Genomic DNA, 20,190 nt, shown 5'->3' with positions numbered 1-20,190 from the left:
AAAAGTCAACATTTCTCTTGTGCAGACAGCTTAAGGGAAAGGAATCCCAAACTTTGGGCAGATGTTTGTTTTGCATTGTGGCAACAACATTTGTTTCCTAAACGGAGAGAGATTACAGCATGATCTGCATTTTTGTTTAAAAATACTTCTCCCACTGTCTGGGCTGCAGCATAAACAGGATGCGCTGACATTTTGGTTCATCCAAGCCATTTGCCACAGCAGGCACATGCTTGTGCTCATAAATCTAACCCACCTCCCCAAAATAGATCTCCGTCACCCATACGGAGCCGGCGTCGCCTGCTCAGCTTTCTGGGCATCAGGAAATGTGGGGATGGAAGGCTCCAAGGCTGCAGCCAGCAAGACCGAAGGCAGCGGCCAGATCAGGGCCTGGGAGACACAGTGCTTCACAGCCAGAGCCCAAGCTGTGCGTACCTCCCCGTGCCATCGGGTTAATCCCTTTCTGGCCAGCCACCAGCAGTTATTAGTGCCTGGCCGTCCCTGCAGACATGGAGCAGGTCTGTACCTCCGTGACTCATCCCCACAGTTGTCACCAAGAGACCGAGATGTTTGTCTTTGGCTGCTGCTTGTGTCGATATGGACTGAAGAAATTGCTAGGGACAGTCCCACTTGCTTATTTTTTCTCCATTAAAAGAAATATGACAAGAATCTTGCAAACCCCTTGGGCACAAGAGCTGTCTTTGCCAGCAACAGGCAGCAGCTGAAACACCGGTGGTTTCCCAGAATAAAGTCATTTAAAATCTACACAGGAAAACTCTGCTGGGTCTGGATCCGAGCTTTCCTTACAACATGCCTTGTACAGTGCAAGCACCTTCCCCATAAATGCTACTGCCATAAGTCTTCAGTAACGAGAATATTTTTTCTTCTCTCTTTTCCTGAGCTCTGCCCCGACACAGCACATGAGGACTTGCTTGGCTTTAGGATGCCTGTGGTCACACTGAAACCAGAAGGGCTGCATCCTTTTGCACAAAGGCACAATGTGAGCAGTAGAAGGTAGCTCTGGTGGCTACAACCACATCAGACTAAATTATGCACCCCACAAGCTTGTGTTCCTGCTGAGATTCTCCAAACTCTGGTGAACAAGTTTATTGTCTCCAACGGCGGCATCCAATCAAGCTCAAACAGTGTAAAAAGGTGTTGGGGAAGCATATTTCACTCAGCTGTCATCTCTTTAGCAAATAAAATTCCCAGAGAGCTGTCTGGAGTTTTATGGAGAAGCCATTTGCCAATGATAAGTGCCTTGGCTGTGGGAAAAATTTTACCAGCATGTAACAACTATAAGGGCTAAGGATGAAAGTAATTGCTTAGAAAACAGCTCCACAAAATGAAATAAAGATATTTGTTTCAACTCAGTGAGCATAAACTGCCGGTTGAAGGAACAATCTTTGATTTTGTTTGCTTCTTTCTGGTTAATGAAAAACCAGATACGCTTGATTTTCAATATGTGGACAATGACTATAAATACTATGGTCCCATGAAGCAAATCTTTGCTCTCCGTGTTTCAGCCCAGAAATTGATGGGGAATGCAAAGATACTGCACATTTTCTTACACGCAGTTGCAAGTCCTTTAGAAAATAGGTTTATCATGAAATATTCCTGGTGCCTCTCCTCCCCAAAACTACCTTGTACTCCAGCATGGAGTGCTCCAGTGGCGTGAGCACCTGTGTAACAGATCCTTTATGTTTCCCACAGCTCAATCCTGCATGCAAAGGTGGTCTATAACATACAGGTGCATCTGCTAAGACACAGCAGGTGCTGAAAGAGGTGAAGGAGGAAACGCATAGAGTTTCCTAATAATTGTAAGGCTCGCACAGGTGCCCCATATAGACTCGGATGTCCCAGCATCAATGGAAAGAGAAATATCTGCTCCTGTAAGCCCTGGGTGAAGGTCAAGGGAAGCCAGCTGGGATGGCTAGGATGCTTTGAGTGGGCTGGCAGGTCAGGAAGTGCACTTGGGCTTCTGCTGACAGATTTTGGCTGGTGCTAGAAACATAAGATGAGGAGATGGCAGCAGCAGCGGGCAGGAACATTTGACCAAGCACAGCATTTACTGCTTTGAAACAAAATATGGGAGAGGAGGTAGGCCCAAACAACACCTGAAAACCCTCACCATTTTCTCTTTAGCTTTCATTTAGAGCAAAGGGAAGTTTTACTGGAAAGATCACATCCCAGGCAGAACTGGCTTTATCTCCAGGAGGTGTTGCTAATGTAGAAGCACAGCCACATTTCTCTCCTCAACCCAGCTTGGCTTTCACCTATGCATGACCTAGGAGTTTTGTCACATCAGACTTCTGGGCTGGGGGCATCCAAATCCAAGAAATGCAAAGGAGAAATGGAGGCTCTGGACACTGATGGAAGGGCATCAGCTCTCACTCATCACCCCAGCCTGCAGAGGAGTGCTTGAAAATGCACCCTCATCCCCCTGAAGGGGGAAAGAAAGAGCCAGGCATTTACTGCTGTTTTTTTTTTTTCGTTTTTTTTTTTTTTTCTCAGATGAGGATGTTTTTACACCAGTCGCATGTTTTCTGGTGAAGGCTGAGCTGCTTCACAATTTTCAATGCCAGGAACTGGCAAGGCAGCAAAAGCAAAGACAAAGCTGGCATCCAGCTCTGTGAAACGAGCGTGCCTTTTTCCCTCTCCCTCCCACTCCTTCCCTGCACCAGATGCCAGCCGGGACATGCAGAAATGCCTGCCATTTCCCCAGACCCCTGCACACTGCCTTGCAGCGCAGCCAGCTCCCCACCATCCTCTACAGCAGGGCAGACGAGGCATCTGTGCTCGCAGCTCCCCATCCTCCGCCTGCCTGTTACACGTCGCAGGGGTGCCATCCTGGTGTGGATAGCAGATAAATAAAGGCTGCATTAAAAAAAAATAATAAAAATCAGGGCAGGGAGGAATAACCCCAGAGGAGCTATACCAGCAGGGAAATATTAATCATTTCTGATTAATTTCTTCCTTTCAGCTTCAGACAGGCAGAATCTCCCCCTCTCTCTCTCCCCTGCTCTGGACTTTGTGCTGTTGGGTTGGTTTGCAACCAAGAGAAACGCCACATGGAAGGCCACCTTTGGAGCATCTCCATCCCACATGAAAACGGTGCACATCCAAAGGCAGCACAGCGCAACCCACTTGCATGAGACTGCGAGCCTGATATTTATCGGGAAGGCTTTGGCCATACAGAGAGTTCTCTGCAACCAGAGATGCCTGCAGTGAATGTGGCTTTGAAGGGGTGGGAGTTTTTCAAGCTGCTGGGCATTGGCCTGACACTGCTCCCAGGAATGTCAGCTGGAATTTCACACCTGACTCCACTGGAACCAGGGTCAAGCCAATGCTTCGTGCTTCCCAAACTCTTTCCCGGAGCTTAGAAACTTGCTGCCTACCTGTCTCTATCCCCCAAATATAGCTCTGTATGGGATGGCACTCAGAAGATGGGGTTTTATTCCCTCCCTCCAAGACACAGAGAGGAAGAAGTTAAACTGAAGTCCTTCAGGACCAAAGGCTACATGGAAGCCTTGGCTTGTGAACCAGCCCAGGCCCAGCGGTAGAAATATCAGCTAGGGACCAGCTGAATTTGGCAGACACTGTGCGATGCCTGTGGCTGAGGAACTTTAGCCTCTTTGTCCTGAGGAAACAAGACAGACTTTGTGCACAGCTCTGGAGAGAGGAGAACACGACTGGAGCACAGGGGTGCTCTGCCCATGGGGAGGGCAGAAAAACATAGGGGTCAAGGCAGGGGAAAAATGTCTGTGTGAGCTCACCAAGCATGACACTGAGCAGGAATCACGTTCAGGAGGAGATCTTTCCATCAGTTACGGGTGCTCTGGAAGAGTGACACAACCTGGCTGCTAGGGTAGCTTTTTGCCACAAGCAGCAGCTGGGGAGCTTTGCACAGGGGCACTTCCCTCCCAACACAAGCTTGGTTCCCACCTCGCAGGGAACCTACACGTAGATGCCAAATCCCTTCATTGCACAGCTTTCCCCCTTCAGGCAAGAGCAGGTCATGGTCATGGAGAACTGCTCTGATCAGGGACATGAGATTGAATGGATTAAATCCTCTTCCCTCACCTCCACCCCTCCTTGCAACAGCTGGTGGAGAAGAGCACAGAGAAGGCCAAAACAGCAGCGAAGATGTAGGGGCTCTGTGGCCTTGTGCTGGTCACCCTGCCTGCTGCCAGCTGCCACATCTTGGCCTGAGTTTTCAAAATACATCAGTGATTTAAGATGATGACTTTTTAGGGGTGCCCAGATTAAACACTGCAAAAAGATCAAAGTTTCAGAGGGTGTTTGATGTTTTGAAAAAGCAAGATCCTTGCAGGGTGCCTCCAGCTGGTTACCCAAATGGAAAAACTCAGCACTTTCCCTTTTCTTACTTCATCTTCATCACTGGCTAAGCAGCAAGATCATACGAGGAGCAGATACCCAGAAAAGTAAAAACTGCTTGGGAAAACACATACAAAAATAGCAGCAGTGACCATTTTGCAACACAGGGCACACAGCTATGTGAAGAATACGTTTCTGTGCCAGCAAAGAAACTCAGACAATTCTGTTAATTAAGAAGCATCGATACACAGACCTGCTGTCCTGCTCCCATGACAGTCAACAGCTGCTCTTGCTTTAGAGCTGCAGCCAGCAGGGGGGTCTGCCCTGCAGAGCACAGGATGGAGGCTCGGGAGATGGGAATTGCTAACCCTTCATTACCAGCCTTCCTGTGGGCTTCTCCAGCTGTGAGATGTGCCTCCATTCTCCTGCAGCATCCCCACTGCTTCAGAGCTGCACGTGGTCAGTAACTACAGAGGATAACAGTAGTAAAGTGAGGATATACGTGGATATTCCTTACAAGGGGCTGGTGCACTCCTAACTTATTGCTCAGGCAGGTAGCACACGGTTTCTGAAATAAGAACTCCTAAAATGCAAGCTTGCAGTAACATAGCCTCCCCTTCACACCTTTACTCAGCTCAGAAGCTCCAGTGCTTCACTATTTCTTAATCGTTCAGAGCTGCCCAAACTCAGAGAAAACCTTTGCAGGCAGAGCCAGCAGCCAAGCTCCTCAGGCCTGGCCATCCCTGGGCTATTGACAGAAAAGCAGCTCTGGTCCCAGGAAGACTGGTGGTACTTCACCAAAACCTTCTGCAGGGCTGAACTTTCCCCACATAAATGCTAACTAATGCTCTGGCCAGCCACCAAATGGCACTTCTATCTCCTGAACAGTTCCTGTATCATCCACAGCTGACCCCCTGACTCTACTTCAGACCAAGGGCAGCAAGCTCTCAGGGTTATTGCAAGAATGTCAGGTCTCTGTTCACTACAGGGATCTCGGGCATGGATGAGGTGAGAAGTGTAATCCCTTCAAGTCCAAGGGCCCTGATGATGGCCTGGGCAACCTCCTCCATGCTCCCAACATCAGCTTGTGATGGGGAACGTGCCCCAGCATCTACAGGATGATGTGGGCTGTTGCTACTGTGACTGCGGCCACAAGCATCCCAGGTGCATCAGAGCATTTGTTTTGTGTTCTCCCCCACCCCTCCCTTTTGCTTTGTCTTTTTCTGTAAATCATGTGAGTGTTTCCACTCTAGGAGGCCAGAGGCACTGAAGCAGCACTCAGTAGCAAACAACACAGTGGTGACCATGCTTGTGAAGGACGATGGTAATACCCACTTGACTTTTTTTCCCAAACCACAGCCACTTGTTTCTACCATAGGATTGCACATGGGGCCCACTCTCCCTGGCAGGATTATCCACAGGGTGGTGTATGTTAGCTGCCTGCACGCTCCTGTGGGGGGGCTGGAGGTGAGCAGATGTGCCCCAGCTTCTCCTCTCTTTTTTGCAGAAGGGTTTCTAGGAGCCCCCCAAACTAGGTTTTGGCTGTGGAGCATGCTGCAGGGCATACTGGCTTTGTGAACAAGTCAGCAAATGGGAGCAATAGAGTAAATAGCATTTGTCAAGGCAAAGCCAAGGCAGGGAGACACGGGCAAAGGGCTTTATGGGACTCAGGATGGGGGAAAGTAGAGTGAAGGAGGAAAAAGGTTCAGATTGGAAATAAAACAGTAAATGATGCACAAAGGACAAGTGAGAATGATAGCTAACCTGTCACTGCCAATCCAGCCACATGTGCTACAAATTTACTACTACACATAGGGCTACAGCTTGATACATTCTCACTAGATAAAAGGAAAGGGGACAGCAAAGCTGTTAAAGTGGGATCACAACTTTCTAGCCCCCTCAGAACAGGAACAGAAACCCCAGCTTCCCCATCAAGCAGAAGCAGAGGTGTTTTATTTTTTATTTTCATTTTGCAAACCCAAGTGGCATACAGAGATCTGGAGTCAGGAAACATGGTGGAAAGCTGAAATCTGGGCTTGCCCCTAGCCCCGCTTTACCCAGCAAGGGCAGCTGCAGCACTGGCTGCAGCACTCATCAGGAGATGCACATGTGTGTGTGTAGGTGTGTGTGTGGAAGCGTAGGCATCTGAGAAAGGTTTCATTTCCCTGCTGAGAGATGCACTGAAAGTATTTTTGGGAAGCCCAACGTCCCCTTGGCATGCAAATCAGCCAAGCACCCCAGCAATAACTGAGGCAGCCCATCTTTCTTCTTTCACTTTTCAGCCAGACGAGGTAACCCCCAGGTCGGGCTCTGCAGTCAGGATGGGCCATGAGAGGGAGTCCCCAAAGATCCTGGTCCAACCAGGATGGGCAGTATGACTCCTCCAAACTGCAGGGAAATCAAGGAAACCAGCTGCTGTCTCCTGCCTCTGAACCACTGCTGCAGCTTCCTCACCCCTCAGCTTGATGAAGTTTGAGTTTGGCCTCTCTGGCAATTGTTAAAATTCCTTTTGTAAACAGAAAGATATTATCACAGAGCAGAAAAAAAACAGGTGTGGAGCATTTGGGCTGAAGAGCACACAGCCACCCATGCACCAAGCAGGCCTTCTCTGCCCACAAGGCAAGTGAGGCTCTCGCTGTTCTGCAAGGTGTAGCGCACCTCACAAGCTGCAGGGCTCACCTCACAGCAGGGCCTTCTGCCTCCTAATGCCTTTGCCTTTCATTTGAAGCCCAGAAGTCATTACAGTCAGGGCTACACTAGTTATAAACCGCAAGCCAACAGGAGCCTTGCCTGAGAGCTGTTGTTTAGCAGAGGCAGCTGTGTTTGGGGTGAAACAGCAGGGTCCAAGAGCTGCCTGCTGCTGTGCCTTCATGCGCCAGGGAAGCAGCAATGGTGCTCAAGGACATCAGCGGTTATTTATACACCTGTAGGTAATGAACACCCTTGTGCTAGCTGCAGCTATTTCCATCTTGTGGATAAAGATGCAAGTGAGCTGTGAGCCACACCTCTGCCCACAGGACAGCAGCGCCCTCTGGTTCATACGCTGCCCCCCAAGCCCCCCAAATGTATGTGACCAAGCCCCCTGGAACACGTCAGGGGTGAGCACTTTGTATGGCTTCACTGCAGCAAGGGACACACACACTGCTCAAAAATCCTAATGGACCCCCACTCAGCTTCAACAAGGGCACAAAAACACTGGACTGCCTGTCAGCTATTCCCTCCTGCAGTGGCTTGCAGCTCAGCTTTGTCTTTACAACAGCTCAGCACTTGGAAGAGGCTGGCAATGAGCAGGCACTTGCAGCATCCTGATACCTCTGCACGGTATCCTCCCTCCATGGCCAGCGGCACCTCGATATGCCAAGGAGCAGTTGCTGTGCTCCTACCAGCAGGTGACTGGCAGCATTTTGGTTCAGGTGGCATGATAAAGGACCACCCGCAGTCAGCCAACACCCTGATGGCAGAGGCAGATGCATGAGGGGTGCTGGGTCTGATGACCTGAATGAAGCCACTTCTCTCCAAGTGGTGTCATTTGGGCACTCCCTCCAGGCAAAACCCGCCTCCCTTGTAAAGGTTGCCCCAGAAGTCAGAGGAGATAGGGCGTTCATTGACTCTGTAAGCAAACAGAGCGAAGCTAAGCCCACCTTGCATCACCTGCAGCCAGCCAATGCTCGGGTGGAGAGGAGAGCAGGAAGGCCGGGGCCCACCCCACGGCTCTTCTCCGCTCCAGCAGGCTCGGACAAGTGACCCCTCCAAAGGACACAGCCACAAATTGCTTAAACAAATGCAAAGTTCAGACAACTGCAAAGGGCTCACCTCACTTGCCAAAAAATTACAAAACACCAGTGTTTGCTGGAAAACAAGTCTGCGCAGTGCGCTTGTGAGAAAGGCGTGATGCCAGAAGGCAGCGAGCAGGGCAGATGAGGAAAGACTGATCCTTGCCTAGACAAGACTGATTTTTTTTGGCTAGCTTTGCTGTCACTGCCCCAAGAGAAGGGTGTGGGGTCATCTGTAGCCCAGGGCCGGGGACAGCAGTGGCCCTGTGGGGCTCGTCCTGGCTGGTGAGGCAATGTTTGCTCACACCTCGTGGAGCAGGCCCAGGGCAGCTCCTTCCATCGCCCGCTTGGTCAGGCGGTGACTGACCTCTGCACGGGGGCTTTGAAGTCCTGCATTGCCTTTTAATTCAGACAGATTTGGGGATGAAAAGCTGACTGCTGGGAGCTTGCCCTTCCCCTCCAGCCAGCAGGGAAGGCACACGAGCATCGCCTACTGCAGCAGCACGTTTTGAGTGACAAACTGCTGCTCCCCTCTCTGCCCTTGAAGGCAGCACAGGAGGACAGCTTTCCCCTCCGCACAGCACCAGCTGTTGCTTGTCACTCTTGGAAAAGCAACTCAACACTGTCACCCAAAAACAGTGTCCGGAGCTGTACATAAGTCCAAGTGAATGAAAATCTCAGTGGCCGAGGGGACAGAGCTGTTGGTGCCAGCACAACTGCTCACACACAGAGGCTCAGGCTGGCTAGAGGCTCCTTTGCGCTGGACACAGCAGGAATTACACAGGGATTCTGCAACTCGTGGCATGAAGATGTGACTGCATCTTCCCCATGCGGTCTGTCCAGGGAAGAAGAACAAGGAGCACAGATAGCAGTGCTGGTGTGGATGACTACAGAAGGCTCCAGAATGCAGAAAGCCACCTGTGCCACAGGCCAGGAGTTACACAGCCACGGAGAACCACCTAGGTTGGAAGAGACCCTCACAGTCATCATGTCCAGCCACCAGCCTGAGCTGCTGAACCCCACCGGTAGACCAAGTCCCTCAGTGCCATGCCCACATGGAGTTACAGAGTGGTTTGGGCTGGAAGGGGCCTTATGAATCACCTAGTTCCAACCCCAACATGTGAACCAGGCCATCAGGGCAGATGAACTCATGTCTTTCCCCATTCAGCTGCACAGCAGCACGTATATGGGTATGCAGCTCCTTGCATACCCCAGGGTCAGGAGTGCTGCCAGACCTACCTCAGGCGGCTCTCCAGCCAAGCCACATTCCTCAGCATGGTTTGGCACATTAAGAAACCATGAATCCATCCCCCAAGGCTGCTTTTTGAACAATTAATTTCAGCCCCTCTCACCATTAGTAAACTGTTGCTCTTTACTGCTAGCTGCAATGCTTTTTTGGACAGCCACTGAACATCTCACAGCACCTCTCCTTCCCAAACACATCGTTTTGCTCCACACAGAGCTGCACACCAGCTGCCCCACAGCAGGGACTTAAAACCCTAGAACTTGTTTCTTCTTTTCACCACCAAGCCCTACAACCCGCTCGTGCTTTGGTTTCCATTACAGGGACAGCAGCCCCCAGATACATTTAGGAGGTAAAACACACTGTGTAAGGGGCTGTGATGAACCACCTTAAACCCAAAATCTTTGTCAAAGAAGGGTTTGAATCTCAGCACATAAAATTTGGCTTCTTAAGCTATATGGAATGAATATGAGAGACAACAATTTAGGTCTAAAACCTTCCTTTCCCCCCTCACTTAGAAGGATTTACCAGCCACCCCTGCCCTCAGACACTGGAAATCTCTCTCCTGAGGTCACCATTGCAACAGCACATGGACCAGAGTGGAAACACAGCCACAAAACAACAGCCTCCGGTTCCCTGTATAACCTGAGCCATACAACCGGCAGCTGCAGGGGATTGCATCCCAGCTGATGGGGGTCAGCAATCACTCACAGCTACCACCCCAGGAAGGTGCTGGGATCTTTGGGGTTGGTGATGAGCCTGAGCCTTTTCTGCTCTGCCCTGTGCAGCTGTTGGTGTGTTTCCAGAGCCTGCAGAGCCCCTGCTCTGCTCTGTCCAGGAGAGGTGATGCACGAGGCTTCAGAGTGCCATCCAGCCATTTCCCACCACTGAGCAGGTGTGCTAATTAAACAAGCTATGCCATTAAACACTAACGAAGATGCACGGCCTGGAACAGCATGATAGCCTCCCAGCAGGGCCTGAGCCATCACAAAGCAGTGCTTGCTTTACTATGCCTGCCCAGAGAGAGCATCCTCGGGGAGCATCCCCACATCTGTCTGCTGCTGGTGACCAACAGGCAATCAACAGAAACACGTAGGAAGAAGAAATTCCCATAAACACCACTGGCTGCTGCTAAAATTAAGTGGGAAAGGTGCTTCTCCCTAATGCACAATTCCTTCCTGAGTTGTTCCTCCCTCCTGGCTTGCAGCGGTGCGGTGAGCCAACAGCGAGCCAACACTACGTGGTGTGTCAATGGGTTTTGGTGAAGGTGTTTGGCTTCTCCTGTCCTTGCCCACTAGTTAAGATAGCTGGGGCCAACACTGCCAACCCCACACCAAAGCACAGAGTGGGGCTGTGTCCCCAGCCCAGCTCTCAAACCTGGGTCCTCCAAGCAGGAATTTCTCTTCTTGTCTGTCTTAGGATGGGATCACCAACACTCGAACAGGGATCTGCCTCTGGAGCCATGCTGAGCTTTCCAAGGCACCCAGGTCACACTGTATTTCAGCAGCAGTTGGAACCAAGCTGAGGTTTTGGGGAAGCTCACAATGTTTCTACCCCAAACCATCCCAACCCTAGACCTGGGCATACACATGGCCCTCAGACATCCTTGCTGAGGCTCTCCTCACCTCCTCATCCTGAGACAGTGGGGAGAAATACCCCAGGTAGGGCTTGGGCATGGCTCTCCAGGCAGGGTGAGCCATGCACCGAGGTGGCTGGGGTGCTACCTCCCTGCTGCTGGAGTCTCAGCCACCTTTTTTTGTCCTGTGGGATGAGGCATTGGCCAGAGAAGGAGACACGGAACTAGATGTTTTTATGAGCCTCCTTCTCCTGAGCCACCTGCAGAATGCAGGCCCAACATCTACTGCATTGGTGCCAGCTGTGGAAAGCAGGCTGCCTCTGAACCCAAGGGCAGGTAACCCCAGATGCTGCTTGCTTCACACCAGGGTTAGCTGGTGACTGGATTTCAGATACGCTTGCCACAGGCTGATGACTCCCTGAGGTAGTAGCTCAAGACCCAGAGCTGCCAAGAACACAGAGTTCATCCTGTTGTGTCTTTGGCTCCAGCCCTGCTACTTTCCCCGGCTCGGACAGGGGCCAAGCTCTTCCTCTGTGAGATTAACGAGAAGTTCAGCACTAATAAATCACCTCCCAACACCGTGCAAACAGTTACCTGGTGCTCCTTGCTGGGCCCAAGGAAGCAACCCTCATCTTTACTACGCCAAAAGCAGTGGCACAGGAGGCTTTGCATGAGGCATCATCTCCACCCAGAGGATGGAGACTTTGGTCAGTGTGCAGCACCCAACCACGAACCCACTATCTCCGTAGGTAATGAGGGGTTCATAAAAACATGGAAGCTGCAACCCAGTTGTTTCACTGCTTATTTGGCAAGAGCTGGCTGGGAACTGAAGTTATTTGGGAAGCTGGTGGAGGGCCATCCCCCCTGCCAGGTGTCACCTCTTCCATGGGCACCATGTGCCAAGCACCTGCCACATAATTTTGCAGTGCTGTCCATTCAGGAATCTTGCAAGTTTTTGTCCGAGAAAGTGTTTCTACCTTCCTGTCTTGGTGTTTCAGACTGAAAAGCTGGTGCCTCTGCAGCACGAGCAGATTGCTTGAGGACCCCCTGAGCCAGCAACAATGGTGGGCCCATGGCCAGGATGTCCGAGCTGAGCTCCTGCATGGCATGGGCCCAGCCGCAGTGTCACTCTGTGTGGGTTGCTCTCCGGGGTTGGAGCCAGCTCTGGGTGCTTGAAACCGGCCTAGTAAACAGAAGCTGATAAGATCAGTAAGTCAGCAAACGTGGGTTGAGGACAAAATGCAAAATCATGGTTATTTTTCTGATAAACAATATCTGAAGGCTGTCTGTTGCCCTTTCCACACAAGCCTGTGCACCTGCATCCAGAGTCAGGCTCTTGACCCAGCCAGATGCAGAGCTGGTAAAAAAAAACAGCGAGTAAGGGATGGGGAGACAGACCTCCAGCAGCTCTCAGCACCCCAAGCCCAGCACCCATTCCCATACCACTGCCTCTCTACTGGGGCCCTGAGAAGGAGAAAGCCATGCTGATCAGCAAAATTTCCACTTGCTTGCCAGGCTGTGGTGTACCACCTCCCGTCCATCTCTGACCCTGCTCCCAGGGACCCACAGGGATTTAACATCCCTGCCCCAAATCCCCCCTATCTGAAGGCAGACATCCCCTAAAACCCAGCTCATGGTGCAGCAAACCAGCTCAGCACCCCCAGCACTGAGCCCCACATTGTGCCCATCCCATGGGGCTCAGCAGGGCAGGATGCTGCCAGCTGCATGCCCACCGTGGCCAGCCACAAATTCGGGCCCCACTGCCCCACAGAGCCATGACCACCACCGCAATGACTCAGGACCCAAAGGACACTGCAGGGACACCAGAGCCGGGCTGCTGGTGTAGGATGATGAACAGGGACGGCACGTGCTGGCCCCCAGCTCCCAAATTAGGTCAGTGGAGTTGTAACAGCTGGCAGCGGAGCTGCCTTTCTGCAGGAATTAGGCCCAAATGCTGCTTGGAGGCTTTGCTGTAAATGAGCACCCACCATGGAGTGGAACCAGGGGAGCTTTGATGTCCCCCCACAAACACACAGCATCTCCACTTAAGCAGACAATTGACAGACAGCAGCTTTGCAAAGACACAGGCCAGCCCCCTCAGCCCCAGAGGTGCCTGTGCAGCCGAGCCAGTCACAGGGACATGCACAGCTCAGGTTGTCTCAGATAATCCCAGAGCCAGTCCAGTTCCTCCAAAATGTGACCATCATGTCAGTCCAGACGGAGCCACAGCTACCACCGGCGCCACAGGTTTTGAACACTGGTGCAGGAAGAGCATGTGGAAGAGGAACTGAAATCATCAAGTAGGAAGCAGCAGGTGTTGAGCTCGTGCCTTTTATTGTTGTGGCATATTTAATTTCTAAGTAAATGGGAATGTTTGCTTGCATTCATCTCCGTGCAGCTGTATTACCACAGCTCCATATGGCTGGGGATTGTCCTCATGGATGAAAAGATTGGTAGACATCAACATGGTATGTACAAGAACAACATTGAGAGCATGTTTTAAAAGGAAGACTTTGAGGCAAATGGAAAACTAACTGAAGAGTAATGTGAATCCCATCCCAGAATGACAGCCACTGCAAGAGCACAAGATAAAAAAGAAAGGGGAAGCATCTTTGTTGCCAGTGCCCAAAATGAACTTTGCTACTTAAATAATGTTGTGATTTAAGAAACTGGTCTCCTCACCACTTTCAAATGTCATCTGCTGGGCTTTGAGGCATTTACTGCTGACCACTCATCTTTATGCACAGAAATATTTTAGTAGCCTTTAAATCCTCTTCATCTCTTTGGGAATTTTCAGGACTTTCTGGGCTAGCCTTTACCGTCTGCATAGCTACAGAGATGACCTTTTGTTGTACCAAAACCCTGTAATCTGACTTCATTTTCTGGCTGCTGTTTTGTCCATAATAGTCTCACTTATTTTGTCAGTTCTTGTGTGTTTAAAAAAATATGTGACCTCACCTCTGGACCTCAGGGTTGTCTGTCAGTGCCCCAGATGAGACGGCATTTACAGACTGTGCTTTTATGGAATATTATTGTCTGCTTTCTTGGAGTTGAAGCTCACTATGTAGATTTTGCACCATTCTGTGCAGCAACTCATCTGCACCATTAGCAGCTACTGCCAGATCTGAATGTGCCAAGCAGAATTGCACTGCATTCAGAAGGGGAGTTGGTTGGTTGACTTTTTATTATTATTGTTTTTAAACATCAAATTTTTGCACATCACGTTGTCCCTCATCCTTCATACCCAGGACATCTTGGTTTTGCTAGACAGAGGCAAAGAAGAACTGGACCATAGAGATGCTTCAGAAGAACAACAGACACAATGGGAAGAATTTAACCAATGTTCTTTGAGTAATCAGAAATCACACTATTAAACCACTCTTGTATGGACCCTGGCCCTTTTTTTTTTTTTTTTTTTTTTTTTTTTTTTTTTTTTGCCACGAATGCCCTAATTTTAGGCTTCTTCCAACAGCTCCCATTTTAAAAAGTTTTGGCCTTCTCCCTTTTGGGACTAGTCCTAGACACCTGTCCAGATGCTGGGGCTAAGTCATGTCCAAGCTATCAGCTCTGGGCTGATTACAAGTTTGTGGTCGATGAACTTGGAATGCCAAGAGCCAAGGCTGATGAAACCTGGATATCTCAGGTCTCAGCACTGTGGCATCAACACGGTGCCAGGAGATTCCAGGTCAAGGCTTGAATCCATGCTTAAAGTCTTTGCTTGCAAGCCAAGGCCCACACAACTGTACTTCGTGAGGAAGCTGAGATTTCATGGTGGAGCTAGACAGAATAATAGTAGCAACTCCATCAACACACTGTTAAAGGAAATACAAGAAATACACTGAGGAAGAGGAGCAGGAGGAGGAGGAGGAGGAGGAAGGTTCTAGAGGAGAGAGGTACCACCAAGCACTTCCCTGCAGGGAAGTGTGGGTATGGGAAATTGCAGATGTTTTTCCAAATCATGCATTTAAGAAGCCATTAAAACACACACATGAACATCCCTGTGTTCAGTGGAAGCTTTTTTTCTGCATCTTTCCCTAATCTTGTCAAAGCTGTCTTGTATAAAAAACATTTGTCAGCGTGCATGGAGGCATTCCCACATGCCCTCACACACCACTGACTATTTCCAGGGAAAACTATTTGACCCACAGGAAAAACAAAACAGCAACAACAACAACAACAACAAAAAACCCTTCTCTAGAGAGTAACTGTAGTCCTACTTCAAGATACTTGTCCACTGCATTTCCAAAGGTTTTCCTTTGGAGTCATTGGCAAGCTGCTCCTGAGAAATGTAGGGGCTGGAAACAGAGCCCGCTGTTTCTTCAGCTCCAAGAGAAAGAAAACAAACCCTTTGAGAACTTCAGTAGAATTTCATACAGTAGAGGATGTTGCCACCTGCTGTTTAAATACAGGCAGACACTAGTTCCCCCGGGCTTTGGTGGCTTTTGGTCATTTCTGAGTTTTTGCAGCCTGGTAAGAAGGTGGTGGGGAAGTACTGCACGTTCTGGTCAGGGCACTAACATTTAACCTTCCATGCTTCTAAATCAGCTTTCATCAGCTTCTCTTCCACTGTACCCTGGCAAACACCATGACCTGTGCAACAGTCCCTCCCTGCAGAGTTTCTTCACTGCAGTCAGGATTTCAGTTGGTGGTCTGTGACAGCAAGCAGACAGCAGCAAAGTCTCCAGAAGAGCCCAGATAGGTACACAGGGGGCCACATCTGCTTTGGTGCCTCTTCATAAACTCATAGAATTGTTCAGGTTGGAAAAGACCTAGATCATCTGGTCCAACCTCCTTTAACCTAGTTCTGACAAGTCCACCACTAAACCATGCTACTAAGTTCTACATCAACATGTTTTTTGAAGACCTCCAGGGATAGTGACTCAACCACTTCTCTGGGCAGCCTATTCCAACTCCACACAACCCTTTCTGTAAAGAAATTTCTCCTAATATCCAACCTAAACCTCCCTGGTGCAACTTGAGGCCATTTTCCCTCATCTTGGTACAAGGTGAAAGTCTTCTGGTATGATGAAGATAAAAGCTGGCCAAGTCTTGGGGGTCTGAAACCAAACCTGAGACAGAAGTGTTTATTATTATTGTTGCTGTTTTGAAAGAGCTATAAATAGTGCTTAAGCTAAACACACTAGGAGCAGGTGTTGAACTGCTGCCCTTATTTGCAGAAAAATTAGGTCATAGTATTGAGGATTAGAGCATACACAGCTTGGTATTAAAAAAAAAAAAAAAGAAAAAAAAAAAAAGAAAAAAAAAAGACTCATTTTCTGAGAGGGTGGCTTGGTGATCAGAAAGAACTAAGACCAATGTAGCCTGGGCTGTTCTGCAGGCACAGCTGATGCAGCAGCAAGGCTAGATCACTGTTCCCCCAGCACAATTTTTTCCCCCTGGCCATCAATTACACCTGCCCTGGGGAGAGCTTCGGCTGCAGATGCAGTCATGGTGCTGGGGAGGGGACAGCAGGGCAGAGCTGGGTGTGCTGAGCCACGGCACACCACCAAACATCCATCTGGGGACCAGGGGAGAAAATCCAGCAGAGCTCCCTGCTCAGTAAGGATGGAGATGCAAAGTGTAGGAAATCCAGCTGATTAAATCTGGACGTGCTTCTGGCTGCTTCCTGTAAGGTCTCAGAGCAGGATGGAGTTACACAGCTACTCGCTTCTTTTCTTGTTATCTGGGAGCTGAATCAGGAGACTTTTTCTGTCAGCCTTTTTCCTGATAGGGCAAGTTCACCTTTATGGCTGCTGCTGTCACCCAGTTACCCAATTCCATGATAATTTTCCATCCCCCGAACTACTTCCATCTAGGTTGCTTTTTAGGATTTTTTTTTTTTTTTCTTAAATGCAGGGCCCAGACTGGTGGCCTGGATGGTCACCAGCCCCCGGCTCCTCCTGCTGGGCCCTGCGCAGCCAAGATGGATCCTCTCACGTTCCAGCTGTGGGACCTCAATCTCTAAAGTGCCACCAGCTGGACTGAATGCAGGCTGGACACTTGGGGGACTTATGGCCAGCTGCCTTTTGTGAGGCCATCAGGTGGCAGTGACTCTGGGGTGACATCACAAGGGTCTCGGGGTGCCCCTGATGGCAGCACTTACAGAAGTAACCTGTCATGAGACGATGCTGACATGAAATGGCTGCTCCACACCAACAGGAGCAATGTCTGCCAGGCTGGGGTCCAGGTCAGGAGCTCGGCCTTCGACCTGGGAACTGCACCTGGGAGCCAGGGATGTCCTTGACATGCAGCTGGACACCTGAGCACAAGAGACATCCTGAAGAGACCATCGGGGGGACACAAGAATCTGGGAAACAACTTATCAGCTGGGATGGTGATAAAGAGCCTAGGCACAAGGAAATTGGCCCAATAAAGTGGGAACGGGCATGAGAAATCAGGAGTTGTTTAAAGAATATCAGGAACATCATCAGCTCTTGGCTGTCCCAGGAGGATGGCAGAAACGGACAGCATCTCTTGGTTACCTGAAGTGGTGGTGTCATCGTAGAATCATCACAGAATGGGCAGGGTTGGAAGGGACCTCTGGAGATCATCTAGTCCAACATCCTTGCTGAGCAGGATCACCTATAGCACGTTGTGCAGGATGGCATCCAGGCGGGTTTTGATTATCTCCAGAGAAGGAAACTCCACAACCTCTCTGGGCAACCTGTGCCAGTGCTCCGTCACCCTCACAGTAAGGATGTGCCCCTTCGTATTGAGCCAGAACCACCTGTGCTTCAGTTTGTGCCCGTTGCCTCTCGTCCTGTTGCTGGGCACTACTGAAAAGAGACCGGCTCCATCCTCTCGACACCCTCCCTCAGATATTTATACACATATGGGGAATGAGACGCTGGAGAGCAGCCCTGCAGAGAGGGATCTGGGAGCTGTGGTTGACAGCAAGCTGAATGTGAGCCAGCAGTGTGCCCTGGTAGCCAGGAGGGCTAACCGTATCCTGGGGTGCATCAAGCATGGCATGACATGGCATGGTCAAGGAAGGTGATTGTCCCGCTCTGCTCTGCGCTGGCCCAGCTTCACCTCGAGTACTGTGTGCAGTTCTGGGCACCACAGTACAAAAAGGATGTAAAACTGTTGGAAAGTGTCCAGATGGTGAAGGGCCTAGAGGGAAAGACATATGAGGAGCGGCTGAGCTCTCAGCTCCACACAGGACACAGAAACACAAAGCAGCAGCAGGGAGCGAAGGCAATGAGCAAGCAGCTGCACTGGCTCGTGCCCTAGCAGGTGACAGGACTCTCAGCTGTTCACTGTGGCCAAACCTGCTTCAATTTCACTAATACTCAAGCCCCTGCCCTCATCTCCCACAAGAAAGGTGACATTTTTCTTTTGCATGGAGACCAGAGTATCTGTGATCTGTTCTCTTTTCTATATGGAGAACTAAAGAAAATAATGACTTAGGTGACTCATCCAAGTTCTCAATGGTCTTTGCTAGCCAGGTGGAAGCCTGAAGGCTGTTCGCAGTTTTCAGGCTTGCAACATAAAGCACAGGCTTTCTCTTAGGGAGAAATCAGCGCCTGCACCCTGCTGTGGCTCTGGTTTACCTTTGCTGACACCCAAAGAGCAGGGCTGCTTTGGCCAGAATGAAGATGGTGGCAAAAAATTGTCTCCAGATTTTAACACCACCTTCTCCAGCATAAGCAAAATTCAGATCAGTGGAGACTTCAGAACCTCATTTACCGCTGTGCTGCTGGAAATCAGGACAGCTTCAGACAGGCACATTGCGGTTGAAACCAGGGCAAAGCTGGGGGCAAGCTGCAGCCCCGTACAATGATGGGCAAGGGAGGGGCTGGAGCAGGGCAGCCCTCGCTCCAAAAGGCAGCAGCCACCCTGCAAATGGTGCTGCCCTTGCAAGACAAGCACAGTCTACAAAACACAGCATCATTGTGACTAGCGTGGGACAGGCTGTGCAAGATCTGAAGCCATGGCACTGGGTGAGACATTACTGGGTGCCACTTCTCTCCTGAGAAGTACTTGCCATGGTTTGTGTGTGCTCACCTCACGAGCACATGGGGATGTTTCACTTTAGGAAGAAGTGATCCAGTGGCTTCCAAAGGGAAGGAACAAACTATTTTAATATCTTCATGAGAAGCTCTTGGCAGTAGAAAACAGGTTCCTCTTGGCTATCAATAATCTTTAAGAACTATAAAACCTGTCTCTGACATTGCTCAACAGCTGCTCTTTCCATTCCTTGGGCTTCCATGAGATTATTGCTAGCAGACAAGGAGGGAATTGGAGAAGGCAGAGGAATAATATTCTCCTAATAAATCAAACCCACGAATTTTATCTTGACTTACGCAGTCTATCTCAGGGCAAGCTGCAAGATGATCGCCTTCATTAGAAAACTGCTCTAGCTGCAAAAAACAAGCATTGTGGCTGCCTCAGAGACCTCTCCGGATGCCAGCACCGAGGTGATACATTACAGGAAGATGAGAGAACTTGAGCTGCACTCCAAAACACGAGGCAAATGGATGAAGATTTCTACTCATTTCCCTAAGTCTGTCAGCGGTTTCTTCTCATTATATCGCTTGGAAACCTGGTTCCCTCAGTCATTTGCTTTTAAAAGCTCATTAGAAGAGTGCAGCACACAGAGCAGATTCTTAGCACTTGCATTAAGCAAAGCTGCTCCCTGGGGCAGAGCTGCGGGTGCCTCGGCAGCATCTCTGGCTGGCTGCCCAGCCTGCTCTGCAGACCCTGCTCCCCTCCTACCTCCTGAGGGTCCCCAAGGTGGATCCTGATGAATTGTTTGGGCTCCCAGGTCTCACAGCTGGAGTTACACATCCTGGAGACCACAGGAAGGGAAAGAAAGACCTCGTGTGTGCTGTGCTTCCTCACTGCTGGACATAGTCAAAATTAAGAGAAGCCGTAGCAGCACAATGTAATTGTGGAACAACACGCTGCTCCACAATCACCAGGTGGGTGAGGAATCCCATTCGCACCCTCTGAAGCTTACCTCTCCTGTTTTTTTTTTTACCAGGAGACAGCGCACATTTCTGAAGTGGAACATTTAGGGCTGGATAAAAGCCATGGAAGCATCCAAGAGCACTAGCTGAGTATTCCCTTGGAGAAATAACCATGTGACTGAGGTGGGAAAAGCAACAAGGCAATGCAGAATTTCAGAAGTGCTCAGCTCCTGATGGTACGCGAGCAGCTCATTCCAGGAGGAGCAACAGCAGGTCCTGGTTCCAGCAGCAGGCTGGCACGCTGGCTGGCCACCAACCCCACCAGCCACCCAGCAGAACAAGTTCCTCGAC

This window comes from Netta rufina, assembly GCF_964035555.1.
Source record: "Netta rufina genome assembly, chromosome: 2".
NCBI classification, from domain to species: domain Eukaryota; kingdom Metazoa; phylum Chordata; class Aves; order Anseriformes; family Anatidae; genus Netta; species Netta rufina.
This window is presented reverse-complemented; position numbering follows the sequence as displayed.